General features: G+C 37.4%; 1 pseudogene; it reads left to right on the top strand.

Moving 5' to 3' along the window:
• Window positions 1–4,037: 4,037 nt before the first annotated feature.
• Window positions 4,038–11,666, top strand: LOC149545020 (putative inorganic phosphate transporter 1-7; annotated as a pseudogene).
• Window positions 11,667–13,632: the final 1,966 nt, after the last annotated feature.

Below are 13,632 nucleotides of genomic sequence, written 5' to 3'. Positions count from 1 at the left end.
GAGGATTTAGCATGGAAACCCAATTCGAGAAAAATCATCAATGTAAATAGTTATTTTTTTTCACTCTTTTGAAGTGAGCCCTATTAGGAGCCAACCTTGTTAAAGGTTACAAAACACACTGTTAGGTGTGAACCTGTTAAAAGATTTAATCACCCTATTAGGAGTGGCTTTGTTAGAGGTCTTAAAACAATTCGATGGATTTGCCACCTTGTTAGAGGATTTACAAATGAATGTTAAACCAACTCTGTTAAGAGATTTTGGATCACTGCTACAATGGTTAGAGAGTAAAAATGAAATGACTTGTTTGAGATGCAATTGAATTGCTAAGTATAGATCTCTATTCTGGCTTGTATTTAATCCTTCCTAATTGAATATGACTTTTCTGCACCATGAGGATATTCTACTTATCCTTCAAATTCACTTCCTCTTTCAATCCCTTGCAATTCATTCAATACACCTTGCACACTTTGAAATCACAACATGATCTTATACTTATACCTTCCAGATTGTCAAGTCAGCTCAAATATAAATTAGAATAACTAATATTCATCACCATAGTTGGCTAGAATCAATAAATAAAATAATTAACCTTCACATGCCAAAATAAGAAAATCCTTTGTTAACCAACCTTGCTTGGTAGAAACTAACTCTGAAGCGATTTATTATGTTAACCAATAGAAGCTTGATTAACACTACAAAATTGTGAAAATCCTTTGGTAACCGAGTGAACTTGGTTAACACTAACTCCATCCAAATTTTCTTTATTAACTGCGTGACCTCAGTTAACACTCTTTCTTTACATGAATTCCTTTGATGCCTGAGTGAACTTAGTTGACACTGTCATCTACATAGAAACACTAAGTAGACATGGAAAACCGTCTTCACTATCCGAATGAGCTTGGCATGTATTGACTGTTAACTGATATGACATTTATGTAACATCAAAGACAACACACAATTAAACAATTGCATCCAACACTTACATATTATATTATTGTATCATTTTTTATATAGGTAATATAAATTTCAAAATATATACAAGAAACTCTAATTATAAAACCTAAATTAAAAGTTACCTAATTATATAGGTACCTATCTTAATGGCACAAAATGGTCTTATTGTTGCAATGCACCTATCAACTTGATGTAGGAAGAAGAACAAATCATGATAGAAATTGTTGGCCTTTCAAAGAGAAGTAGAAGTTGTGTACAACCTTACCTAGGGAATGAAATAGAATAATTTTTGTGGACCAACAAGTTAATGGAAGGAAGACATGATACTTTGCAATACTAATGAGAATAACAAGATTTAGCAGACCAATAATGCTAATAAAAATCTTGCAAGATTATTCTGGGGGATTCCCCTAGGATCCCTAAAAAATTTACCCATATTTGGCATACCTTCAGGATGGAGATTTTGTTCACTCTATGGAGAGATAGAAATGTTTTTCTTTTCACTCACAATTTTCTTGATATAAATATTGCTATGTACACTAAGGCATGCATTTGTAATAATGTAATGATGAATATTCAAGAACAAGCAAACAAGGTAGCCCTAGAGGTAGTCCACCTTCAAGAGCTTTATAATCATTGGGACAATGCCCCTTGTACTATTTCCAAGGTACCTCTAGATGCCTCAGTTGATACCATGACACCCAGAGGCTACCGCCAGAGGCACACTTCTTTAGGTTGCCATTTGCACGTGTTATGTTCCTAGGCTTCCCGCCAGTACTCTCCTAGCGATAGCGATAGTGGGTGGAGGAATCGCTTTGTTTCCCTACTCTGTGGTGGCACTGGCTAGTCCTTGGCTCCTCTTCCTAGCCCTCAATGGGTGGTTTTTGGAAAGTGGCCTTTTCGCCTGGAATTGACCATCTCTCCTCTGCAGCCTGATATGAAGGATGTTGAAAATACCCCTGATGATGTTGCTAATGGCTAGACTGTTCCCAGCCTACCTGCCAATCCCAAGGATGACTGGAGATTTCATAATTGAGATGAGCCACCCCGCTTAGCTAGCATTGCTTTAGCTGCCTGAGGGGTTGCTGTTATATGTTTTTTTTCATGAATAGTTTCTAATCCCAACTTTAGCCATGTGTCTCTGGCATAGTGATCTTGTATCCCCTACCCCTTTTTTTTGAATTGTAATCTTAGTATATTATTTTTTTAATAGAAAAGGACTATTCATTAAAAAAAAAATCGTGCCAATTCTTTATCAATAAAATGCATGTCTTTTTTGGTTCTCTCCACTGAAATGAACAACCTTTTTGTCTTAAATTTTCATCTAAGACAATTAAGATCATTCAAATTTTTTATTTAGAATAATAAATTATTTAGTTAAGAAAAAAATTATTTTCATCTTAACATGTATATTAAAAAGATTATAATTTATAATAATTTAATCCTACTTTAATACAAAAAGCTGTCATTACTTATTCTAATCCTAACTCTCAAATTCTTTACTTATTTTGTATCTCAATTAAATATTTTATCTAAATTCTATCACCTTAAAAATAGATTTCATGTAATAAAATTTAAGAGGAATTTATTTATCTAAATTCTATCACCTTAAAAATAGATTTAATATAATGAAATTTAAGAGGAGTTTACTATAACATTTATGTACTAATGTCCTTAAATAGCATCAATTTTTATATGGGTAAAATATAATCTCCAAATGTATACAAAAATTTCTAACTATAAAACCTAAATTAAAAGTTTATCAAATGGGGGAGCACTGGCCTTCAAATTCCAGTCCTGGCCATCCTAATTTTCGGAAGATATGTTAGGAATTTTAAAATTCAAGTCAAATTGCTGTCCTCGACAATAAAACTCCGCCCAACCAGATAAGTTTGTCGTGTTTTGTGAAACGAAAGTTTCGAAGTATAACAGATGATGAAATATGACCTGCTACGAAATGTGAGAATTCTGATATAGTCCAAAAATCGAAGTTAAAAATTGCAAGGATGTTCGTAGTTGTACATCGTCGAGGCAAATATAATACAAATTTTACGATATTCCCAGATTCTAATATCTCTATACATTGTTTCTTAAGGATGACTTTATTTTTTTACCATGTAATATGTATGAAAGCAAGTTCTCTTCGGGCTGTAAAACCAAGACAACCAATGAAGATGACAGGCTATTGTTATCAATCAAGAGTATATTCAGATAGAATAAAAAGCCTTTATATAGATCGATTTCATCAAGCAAATGCTTCTAGAGCCTAAGATTAGTTCTGCAACTTTTGAGAGGTACGTTTATCTCTAGTAACAGAAAGAACGGTCTCGCCCAATCGGTCAGGGTGGGAGGTCTAGTTTCTCTCATCTTATGTTCATTTTATTGGACTGATTGTCAACGTTTGTTTTCTCTTTTTGGGGAGTTCCTGACATTTTTGGAAAGTTAGTGGTAATATTAGGTATCAACATATTGATCTTTTACTCCCAAGGCCCAGCCACCACTTTAACACGTGGTATCACAGTTTTGAATCCTCTCCCAAGGTCCAGCCACCACTTTAACACGTGGTAGCACAGTTTTGAATCCTCTAAGGAGACGTTGAGTGGTGATTGTTGGACAAATAGTCAACATATCTTTTTAGGAGTAGTCGTGACATGGTTTAACACTCTCATGTGTTTTCTATAAGTCTAGTGGTTGTATTACTTATTAGATCGATCTTTTGATCTGACGGCAATCACATGCTTTGTACTAATTATTACCATTTTCTTGTAGAATTTGTGATAGTCTTTTGCGAGTTTAGGTTGTATCAGGTATTAACAGATTGATCTTTTAGTACAACAGCAACCATGGGTCTAACAAGTGGTATCTTTGTTTTGAATTCTATAGAGTGATACTGAGAAGAGATTGTTGGAAAAATCATCATCTTCCTATAGTAATTGTGACATGCTTCAACAGTACTCTAGTTTATTTTCTATAAGTTTAGTGATTATATTGAATTTAACATGTCGATCTTTTGATACAACGGCAATGGCCAGTCTAACATGCTTTGTATTTTTCCTTGGCTATAGGTGAGTGGATTTGCGAGCATGGCAAGGAAGCAACTGGACGTGCTGGATGCATTGGACGTTGCCAAAATGCAATGGTACCATTTCACGGCCATTGTGATCGCCGGAATGGGCTTCTTCACCGACGCCTATGATCTCTTCTGCATAACAACCATCACAAAACTTCTCGGACGAATATATTATCCCCATCAAGATCCTCCCGGGTTGCCGAGGAATATGTCATCTGGAGTCACAGGGGTGGCCCTGTGCGGAACACTGGCGGGGCAGTTGTTCTTCGGATTCTTGGGGGACAAGATGGGGTGGAAGAAAGTGTACGGAATAACGCTGATGCTCATGATTGTTTGCTCCATCACACAAGGCCTCTCCTTCGGCAAATCCACGGAAGGAGTGATGGCGACCCTTTGCTTCTTCAGGTTTTCGTTAGGGTTCGGCATAGGCGGAGATTATCCGTTGTCGGTCGGCGACAATCATGTCGGAGTACGCGAATAAGAAGACGAGGGGAGGCTTCCTCACCGTAGTCTTTGCCATGCAAGGCTTTGGCATCCTCATTGGTGGTCTATGTTAATTATTGTTAGTTGGACAGCTGTTATTTCTGACCTGGAAATAGCAGTAGTATTTATGGGTAGCTTGGACAGTTGTTCATCCTTATCTATGTATAGCAGCATTAGTTATGGGTTGTTTGGACAGCTGTTTGTCCACTTGCTGAGAATTAGTAAATGGTTGTTGCAAGAATAATTATTTACTAATTTTAGTGATTCTTTTTTGGACACTTTGCAACCAATTCTATTGTTGGCCGTCGAGTTGTCTTAATCTCAACCGTCGATTATAAATCAATATCGGCCGTTGGTTTACCAACAGGAGTAGTATAAAAGGAGGTCTAGGGGGCATTTGGAGAACATGAAGTTTGGAGAAACGTTTGCAGTGTTAGAAAATAGTCTTGCAGTGTTAGCAAGGGCGCAGTGTTAGCGCGGGAATAATAGTGGGGAATATCAGCGGGAGAAATTAGGAGGTTGTCGAAATTCTACCAGTGAGAAGCAAGGAATTTTGTATCTCTTGATTTGCTGAAGTTTTAATATAATTCCTCATCTGTAGAATTGGTTTTCCTTTAGGGGTTTTTCCAGGGACAATTTATCCGAAAATATTGTGTTCATTGTGTTGCGCATTTCTTTCCGTATTTTATAAGTGAAGTTGCAGTTGTGTTATTTTTCGATATTAGCTAGGAATTTATTTTCTGCAGTTTAATAATCGTTTATGATAGGAGATTAATAATCAGTGACTGCAATAGTTAAATTTTTTACATGGTATCAGAGCATTGTTAAGGGTAGAAGAGTTTTGCCCTAGGAAAGAAATTTTGATCTCTTTAGATTTATTATTGCTTTAAACCCTTGAGATGGCTTCAACTGGTTTGAGAGATCAAGATAGATTGGATGGTGCCTCAAATTTTGGTGTCTGGAAGGCCATAATTTCTTTATTGTTGGAAAAGAATCGTATCAAGGATTATGCTACCAGTGTTGTACCTGTACCAACGGATGCAACACAGCTTGCAACATATAGGAAGGATGATGCCAAGGCAAGGAGGATAATCCTTGATGGTGTTAAGGATCATATTGTTCCACATATCTCGGAGCTAGATACAACGAAGAAAATGTGGGACACCATTCTGAATCTATACCAGAATGCTACCACCAACAAGAAGTTGATTCTCAAAGAGAAGCTAAAAAGTACTCGGATGAATCAGGGAGAAGACATCACAAGTTACCTCACTAGGCTCAGACTTGTCAAGGACGAGTTAGCAGCTATTGGAGATAGCCCTAGTGATGACGAGCTAGTGAGAATAGCCCTAAATGGGTTTACTAAACAATGGAGTGTCTTTGTTCAAGTTATCAGTGGACGAGATACTTTACCAAGTTGGGATAGACTATGGACTGATTTCACTCAGAAGGAGTTTAGACTAAGTCTTGTCAATGGGGCCAACAAGAGTCAGAAAAATGAGGTGGAACAGGAGAACGTTGCCCTAGCGGGTAAAGGGAAAGTAAAGAAGGGATCTAGCAAAGGATCAAATTCACAAAGTGAGAAGAAGAAGAAGGACCTTTCTAAGGTCAAGTGCTTTGGATGTCACGAGTTTGGCCACTATGTCAGTGATTGCCTAGAGAGGAAGAAGGGTAAGAAGTAGATGGCAGCTTCAACAAGTGCAGAATAACTCTCCAGTAGAAAGGAAGATGAGTTTGCACTCATAGCTTGTATGGTTAGCTCAACTTCACAGTGTGTTCGGAATATAGATAGTGGGGCGTCATTTCATATGACAGGAGTTAGAGAGTACTTCTCCAGTTACAAGGAGGAGGACACCAACATCTAGATTTCTATGGGAAACTTGTCCAAACTCAACCCTGTTGGGAAAGGGACTATTCAGTTTCAGAGGGAGAATGGAAAGATAATTCCACTTCATGATGTGTTATATGTGCCAGGCTTAGGTATGAGTTTGATTTCTATATCTGTTCTTCAGGATAGGGGGTATAATGTACTCTTTAGAGGGACAAATGTGTTGATTAAGCATAAGGACTAGAAATCACCCATAACTATTGGAGTTAGGAGTGGTCGCCTTTATAGATTGCAGTTTGATACTCCTAAGGCACTTATGAGCAACAGTAACCCTAGAGATCTTGGAGAGCTATGGCATAAGAGGATGGGCCATATTCATCATGGAGCACTTAGATTGCTTCGTGAGACCGTGACAGGTGTTTTAGAGGTGAGCACAGAGCATGACGATGTATGTAAGGGATGTGTGTTGGGAAAGTTTGCGAAAGCATCTTTTCCAAAGAGTGACACCAGATCTAAGGGTGTTCTTGATCTAGTACATTCAGATGTTTATGGACCCATGTCGACGAAATCTCTCAGAGGATATGAGTACTATGTTACTTTTATTGATGATTTCTCTAGAAAGACCTAGATATACTTCTTGAAGACTAAGGATGAGGTTTTCAGTTGATTCCAAGAGTTCAAGGCTCTTGTGGAGAACTCGACAGGAAAGAAGATAAAGGTTCTTCGGTCAGACAATGGAGGCGAGTACAAAGGAAATGTCTTCCAAGAGTTCTGTACCAGAGAAGGAATCAAGAGAGAATGAACTGTTCCTTACAATCCATAGCAGAATGGAGTTGCTGAGAGGAAGAACTGTTCTATATTAGAGGCAGCAAGAGCTATGCTACATGACCAGGACATGCCCCGTTACTTATGGGCAGAGGCGTGTAATACAACAGTCTACATTCAGAATAGAGTTCCACACAAGGTGCTAGGGACGATGACACCAGAGGAGGCTTTCACAGGGAAGAAGCCAGATGTTAGTCACTTCAAGATATTTAGGTCTTTGGCATATTGCCATATTCCTGGAGATACACGTACAAAGTTAGATCAGACTGCAGAGAGGGGGTACTTTGTTGGGTATAGTGAGACCTCAACTTGGCATATAGGATTTTCATTTTGGGGACTAAAAGAATTATTGTCAGACAGGATGTCAAGTCCATGGAGGACAAGGCATTTAGGAGATCCAGAGATTTGCCAGCAGATGATCAGAGTGAGCAGCCAACAGAAGCTCCAAAACCAAGTCAAGAGCAACAAAGCTCAAGTATAGTTACCAGTATGAGAGTAGACTCAATTAGTGAAGATTCACAGAGTATGGAGCAACGGGTGCAATAGGAAATGCATCTAGAATACTTAGAGGTTGACATTTCATCCTCTATAGTTGGTAGCGGGAACCATGTGGTTCTAGATACACAAAGGGATACTCAAGAGTTTGTGGGAGCTTCTAGGAAGAGTACTAGACAACGAAGACAACCAGCCAAGTTCAATGAATATGTGGCATTAGTTAGTCAGTTGGTAGATAGTGAGCCTTCTAGCTATCAGGTAGCTTCAGAACATTAGGTATGGCGAGATGCTATGGTTGAGGAATATTCTTCAATAATGCAGAATGATGTGTTGGAGGTAGTACCTAGACCAACAGATAGGGCTGTAGTTGGATCATGCTGGATCTATAAGATAAAACATGCTGCAGATGGTAGCATCGAGAAATATAAGGCGAGGTTCGTGGCAAAGGGGTTCTCTCAGAAGGAGGGAATAGACTATGAGGAGACATTTGCTCTAGTTGCCAGGTATACTTCTATACGAGCTGTAATCTCACTTGCAGCACAGATGGGATGGAAAATCCATCAAATGGATGTCAAGACAACATTCCTTAATGGTGAGTTGAAGGAGGAGGTATACATAGAACAACTAGAAGGCTTTGTAGCACATAGCAAAGAGACCCATGTGTGTAGATTGAAGAAAGCATTGTATGGACTCAAGCAGGCTCTTAGAGCGTGGTATGAGCGCATTGATACATACTTGCAAAAAATGGGCTTTATGAAGAGTGAAGTAGATGCTAACGTCTATGACTTGATGGTTGGGGGTGAGATTCTCATTCTTGTTTTTTATGTGGACAACCTATTTCATACAGGTTCACTAGGGCTCATAGTGGATTGCAAGAGGAACCTTGCAGAAGAGTTCGAGATGAAGGATTTAGGACTTATGCACTACTTTCTAGGCATGAAAGTATGGCAGATAGATGGGGAGATTTTCTATGGTCAAGGGAAATATTGCATTGAAATCTTGAAGAAATTTGGGATGGAGGATTGCAAAGCCATGTCTACACCCATCATCACGAATTGGAGGAAGGTAGATACATCTAAAGAGAAAGATGTAGATCCCACTTTATATAAACAGTTGATTGGCTCGCTTATGTATTTGGTCAATACTAGGCCAGATATAGCATTTGCAGTAAAATCTCTTAGTCAGTTCATGGTTGAACCAAAGAGAATGCATTGGATAGCGGCTAAGCATGTGCTACATTACTTGCGAGGTATAGTCAAGTATGGGATCAGATATTTTCGAGGTGAAGGTATCAGGTTGATAGGCTATACTGACGCAGATTGGGCAGGAAGTACAATGGACAAAAGGAGCACTTCAGGGTGTTGTTTCAGCTTCGGATCAGTAGTTGTATCTTGGTTTAGCAGGAAGCAAAAGTTTGTGGCTCCAAGTTTAGTAGAAGTAGAATACATAGCAGCTAGCATGGCGATATGTGAAGCTATATGGCTTCGGAAGTTGTTAGTAGCCTTGTTTGGTCAGAAGGTTGAGACTAGTTTGATACATTGTGACAATCAGAGTTGCATCAAGTTGTTTGAGAATCTAGTGTTTCATGATAGGTCTAAACATATAGATATCAGATATCACTTCATCAGAGATTGTGTACAACGAGGTATTGTTCGACTACAATACATATCTATAGATGAGCAGGTAGTAGACATTCTGACGAAGGCTTTGGGAAAGGCCAAATTTATCTTCTTCAGAGATAAGATGGGTGTCATGCAGAACAACTTCCTCGCTAAGAGGGAGTATTAATTATTGTTAGTTGGACAACTGTTATTTCTGACCTGGAAATAGCAGTAGTATTTATGGGTAGCTTGGACAGCTGTTCATCCTTATCTATGTATAGCAACATTTGTTATGGGTAATTTGGACAGCTGTTTGTCCACTTGCCGAGAATTAGTAAATGGTTGTTGCAAGGATAATTATTTACTAATTTTAGTGATTCCCTTTTGGACACCTTGTAACCAATTCTATTGTTGGCCATCGAGTTGTCTTAATCTCAACCGTGGATTGTAAATCAATCTCGGCCGTTGGTTTACCAACAGGAGTAGTATAAAAGGAGGTCTAGGGGGCATTTGGAGAACATGAAGTTTGGAGAAACATTTGCAGTGTTAGAAAACAGTCTTGCAGTGTTAGCAAGGGCACAATATTAGCGCGAGAATAACAGAGGGAAATATTAGCGAGAGAAATTAGGAGGTTGTCGAAATTCTGCCAGTGAGAGGCAAGGAATTTTGTATCTTTTGATTTGCTGAAGTTTTAATATAATTCCTCATCTGTAGAACTGGTTTTCCCTTAGGGGTTTTTCTAGGGACAATTTGTCCGAAAATATTGTGTTCATTGTGTTGCGCATTTCTTTCCGTATTTTATAAGTGAAGTTGCAGTTGTGTTAATTTTCGATACTAGCTGAGAAATTATTTTCAGTAGTTTAATAATTGTTTATGATAGGAGATTAATAATCAGTGACTGCAATAGTTAAATTTTTCATAGTCTAGTCTCTCTTGTCGTCTCCGCCGCCTTTCGGAAGTTTGAAAATAACACTTCGCATGGCACAACAGTCAATTAGGTAGACTACGTGTGGAGGATTATCCTCATGTTCGGCGCAATTTCGGTGGCGCTGATGTTCTACTGGTGAAAGAAAATGCCCGAAACGGCGCGCTACACGGCCTTGGTGGCAAAGAATGCAAAAAAGGTGGTGGTGGAAATGTCTAGAGTTCTTAAAGTCAACATCGAGGAAAGCCAAAACAGAACACAGTCAAATGAGCCAGAATACGGATTGTTTTCTTTAAACTTCCTCAGCCGCCATGGGCTACATTTGCTCGGCACGACTACCACCTGGTTTCTTCTCGACATCGCCTTCTACAGCCAAAACCTATTCCAGAAGGACTTATTCAAGGCCGTTGGGTGGATTCCTAGTTCGAGCAAAATGGGAGCAATACAGGAAGTATAGACGATTGCATGGGCCTAGGTGAGTAATGGTTTCGACATCATTTTCTTAGAATAAAGGCAGATAGCTTAAACATCACAATATTCTTAGAATGAAAGCCAGTGGCTTAAACATCATACACTAAGCTTTAATTCTTGGGGTAAAAGTGGATGGTGTAAACATCACACACTAAGGCTTAATCTTTGAACTAAAAGTAGACGCCTTAAAATCACACACTAATAGACCCTTATTCCAATTCACACACTAAATGAAAAATAGAAAATATATTTTTAATTTCCTATTCCTATTTCTATTCCTATTCCTATTCATAAAAGGGGATGGCTTAAACATCACACATTAAGGCATAATTCTTTTAAGGGAAGAGGAGATGGCTTAAACATTACACATTAAAACTTGATACTAATTTATTCTCATAAATCAAAGTTTTTTTAATCTTTCTAATTTAGTATATGATGTTTAAGAATCATCTATTAAAGAGGAAGGCTCAAACGTCACACACTAAACTTCATTCTAATACTAAAAGTGTTAAATAGTCAAAGTTCACATATTTTTTCCAAGCTTAACTTTTTCCTTAGTATGTGATGTTTAAGGATAGCCACATTAAAGTGTTAATTTTTTCGTTAGTATATAATGTTGAAGGGTTGTTGCAGGTGAGGATTGCTATGATGTCGATAATCCCGGGGTACTGGTTCACATGATTCCTGATCGACCATTTCGACCGCTTTGTCATTCAGCTCATCAGTTTCTTCTTCATGTTCGTGCTCGCCATCAAATACGATGACTGGAGACATGACAGAATTGGGTTCCTTACTTTGTACGTGCTCACCTTTTTCTTCGCCAATTTCGGGCCCAACAGCACTACGTTCATTGTCTCGGCCGACCTTGTTCAAAGTAACAAGCACCTCAAGAGTGCTCTCACGATACTCGCCTTTACCAATGCTCTGGGTTTCATCTTCACGTTTCTTGTGCTCGAGACCAATGGGAGGTCCCTCGAAGAAATCTCTGGCGAAAATGACGAGGAAGAGGAGTAGAGCAAGGCCCCCAAAGTCGTAGTGTAGCCAATTTCTCTATGTACTGCCAACCAGTGGCACATATTTTCATCGGTCTAGGATAATATTTTGTCATGCATGGTTCTATGGGAATGTTGTTGTATGAGGACTAGGGTCTTTGTTTGCCTTCAGTTGTAGCTAGGTTATGAATCAAATAAATGGGGTGGTGTTACTTTTGGATGGCAAAAGGACTCATCTCAGCAGTTTGTAAGTCAGCTAGGTTATTCTCGAATGTCTCTGAGTCAACTAGATAGCTCTCTGAAGTTTATATGGTCGATTATATTTTATTAATTTGTAATGAGTAATGTGTTAAAATAAACATTTTTTCTCTCTTAGCAAGTTGTGATGGAAATGTATTTGTATATTTTGCTTTCGTTTATTTCTATATTAAGCTTATAGTGTTACTTTACTTTACAGAGAACGAACTCTTTATAGTGTTACTTTACTTTACAGAGAACGAACTCTTTCTATATCTCTATATTTGGTCTTCAAAGTTAGTATGCTGAGAGCTGCTCTGTAGTTGCTCTGTTTTATCTAAACTTTTAGAGAATAATAAAAAGGGTTAAACATCTAAGAAATTTTGCAAAACAATGTATAATTTCTCTTTGTTTTTTTTTAGTTGTGTTTAATTTGTTATGTTATTTTAATCCTATAATCATTGCTTGAGATTGTTGTTTTAATTCTTAATTTGATTTTAGAAGATAATATATTATTTAGAGCATACCACAGTAAACACTGATATTATTTCAATCCCAAAATCTAATGAAATCAATTCTAAATATTAGTGCATTAAAATGAAGACATTGAAAAAATTATTTTTTTGGAAAATTATTGAAATCAGATATGTAGAGCTTGCTGATTGGAATGCACTTGCAACTCTTGATAAAACAACTAGGAATGAAGCCAAGAGGAATCATTTTGATATTTGTGGTCCTACGCAAACTAAGAGTTTGGGTAAGTCATCATACTTTATGATTACTCACACTATTATTAGGTTTATTTTTTGAAGTCAAAGGATGAGGCTTTTGATACACTTAAAAGGTTTAATGCCCTTGTGGAAAATGAGAAAGGTTGTCAAGTTAAACATTTAATGATTGATTGTGAAGTTGAGTTTTATTCTAAAGAATTTAAGAGTTTTTTTTAGTTGCATGACATCAAAAGAGAACTCATCATTGCATACATATAATAATAGAATGTTGTGGCTAAAAGTAAAGATCACACTATTGTTGAAATGACAAGGAGTATGTTATATTGATATTAATAGAAGATGACAATGAGTATATTATAAAACAAAGGGTTAAAAAATATTTAAGGTTGTTGCAATTGCTACAACTACATATGTATTCTCAATTGGAGTCCCACTAGAGAACTTTCAGCAATGACTCCTTATGAAGCATGGTATGCTAAAATTCCAAATAATACTCATTTTAGAGTTTCCGGTTGTTTACGCTATGTACATGTTGCTGATCAAAATAGAAAAACTTGGATTCTAAGAGTGAGTCTTGTTTTTCGATTGGGTATAGTCTATGTATTTTGACAAGGGTCTATCTTCCTTTTCTTTTTTGAAGATAATAATTAATATTGATACTCTGACATGTCAATTATAGTCAAAATTAATTTAAAAACTCATTTTCTTTTACCATTAAAATGCTTTGACAATTCTTGGGCTGGGGGTTGGCTTGTGTTATGATAGCATCTTGTAATAAAACACAAGGTCTAATCCCCTCCTAGACCATGTAGTATCAAAGGATGTGGTGACATGCAATCGTCAAGTTGTCATAACTAGCCATGTTAAAAAGATTAATATGCGATCTAGAGCTTCTAGAGGGTTCTAAACATGATTCCTATATATTAGCATAGTTTATCCATATAATTTTTTAGATAGATGTATTTTTGATATATATACTAATAATCCAATTATGATAGAGTAAAAACTCTCTCTCTCTCT

Source organism: Cupressus sempervirens, chromosome 8 (genome assembly GCF_028749045.1).
Source record: "Cupressus sempervirens isolate cs-2001-9-10 chromosome 8, ASM2874904v1, whole genome shotgun sequence".
Lineage (NCBI taxonomy): Eukaryota > Viridiplantae > Streptophyta > Pinopsida > Cupressales > Cupressaceae > Cupressus > Cupressus sempervirens.
The sequence above is the reverse complement of the archived record's forward strand: the minus strand, read 5'-3'. Positions and strand labels throughout refer to the sequence as shown.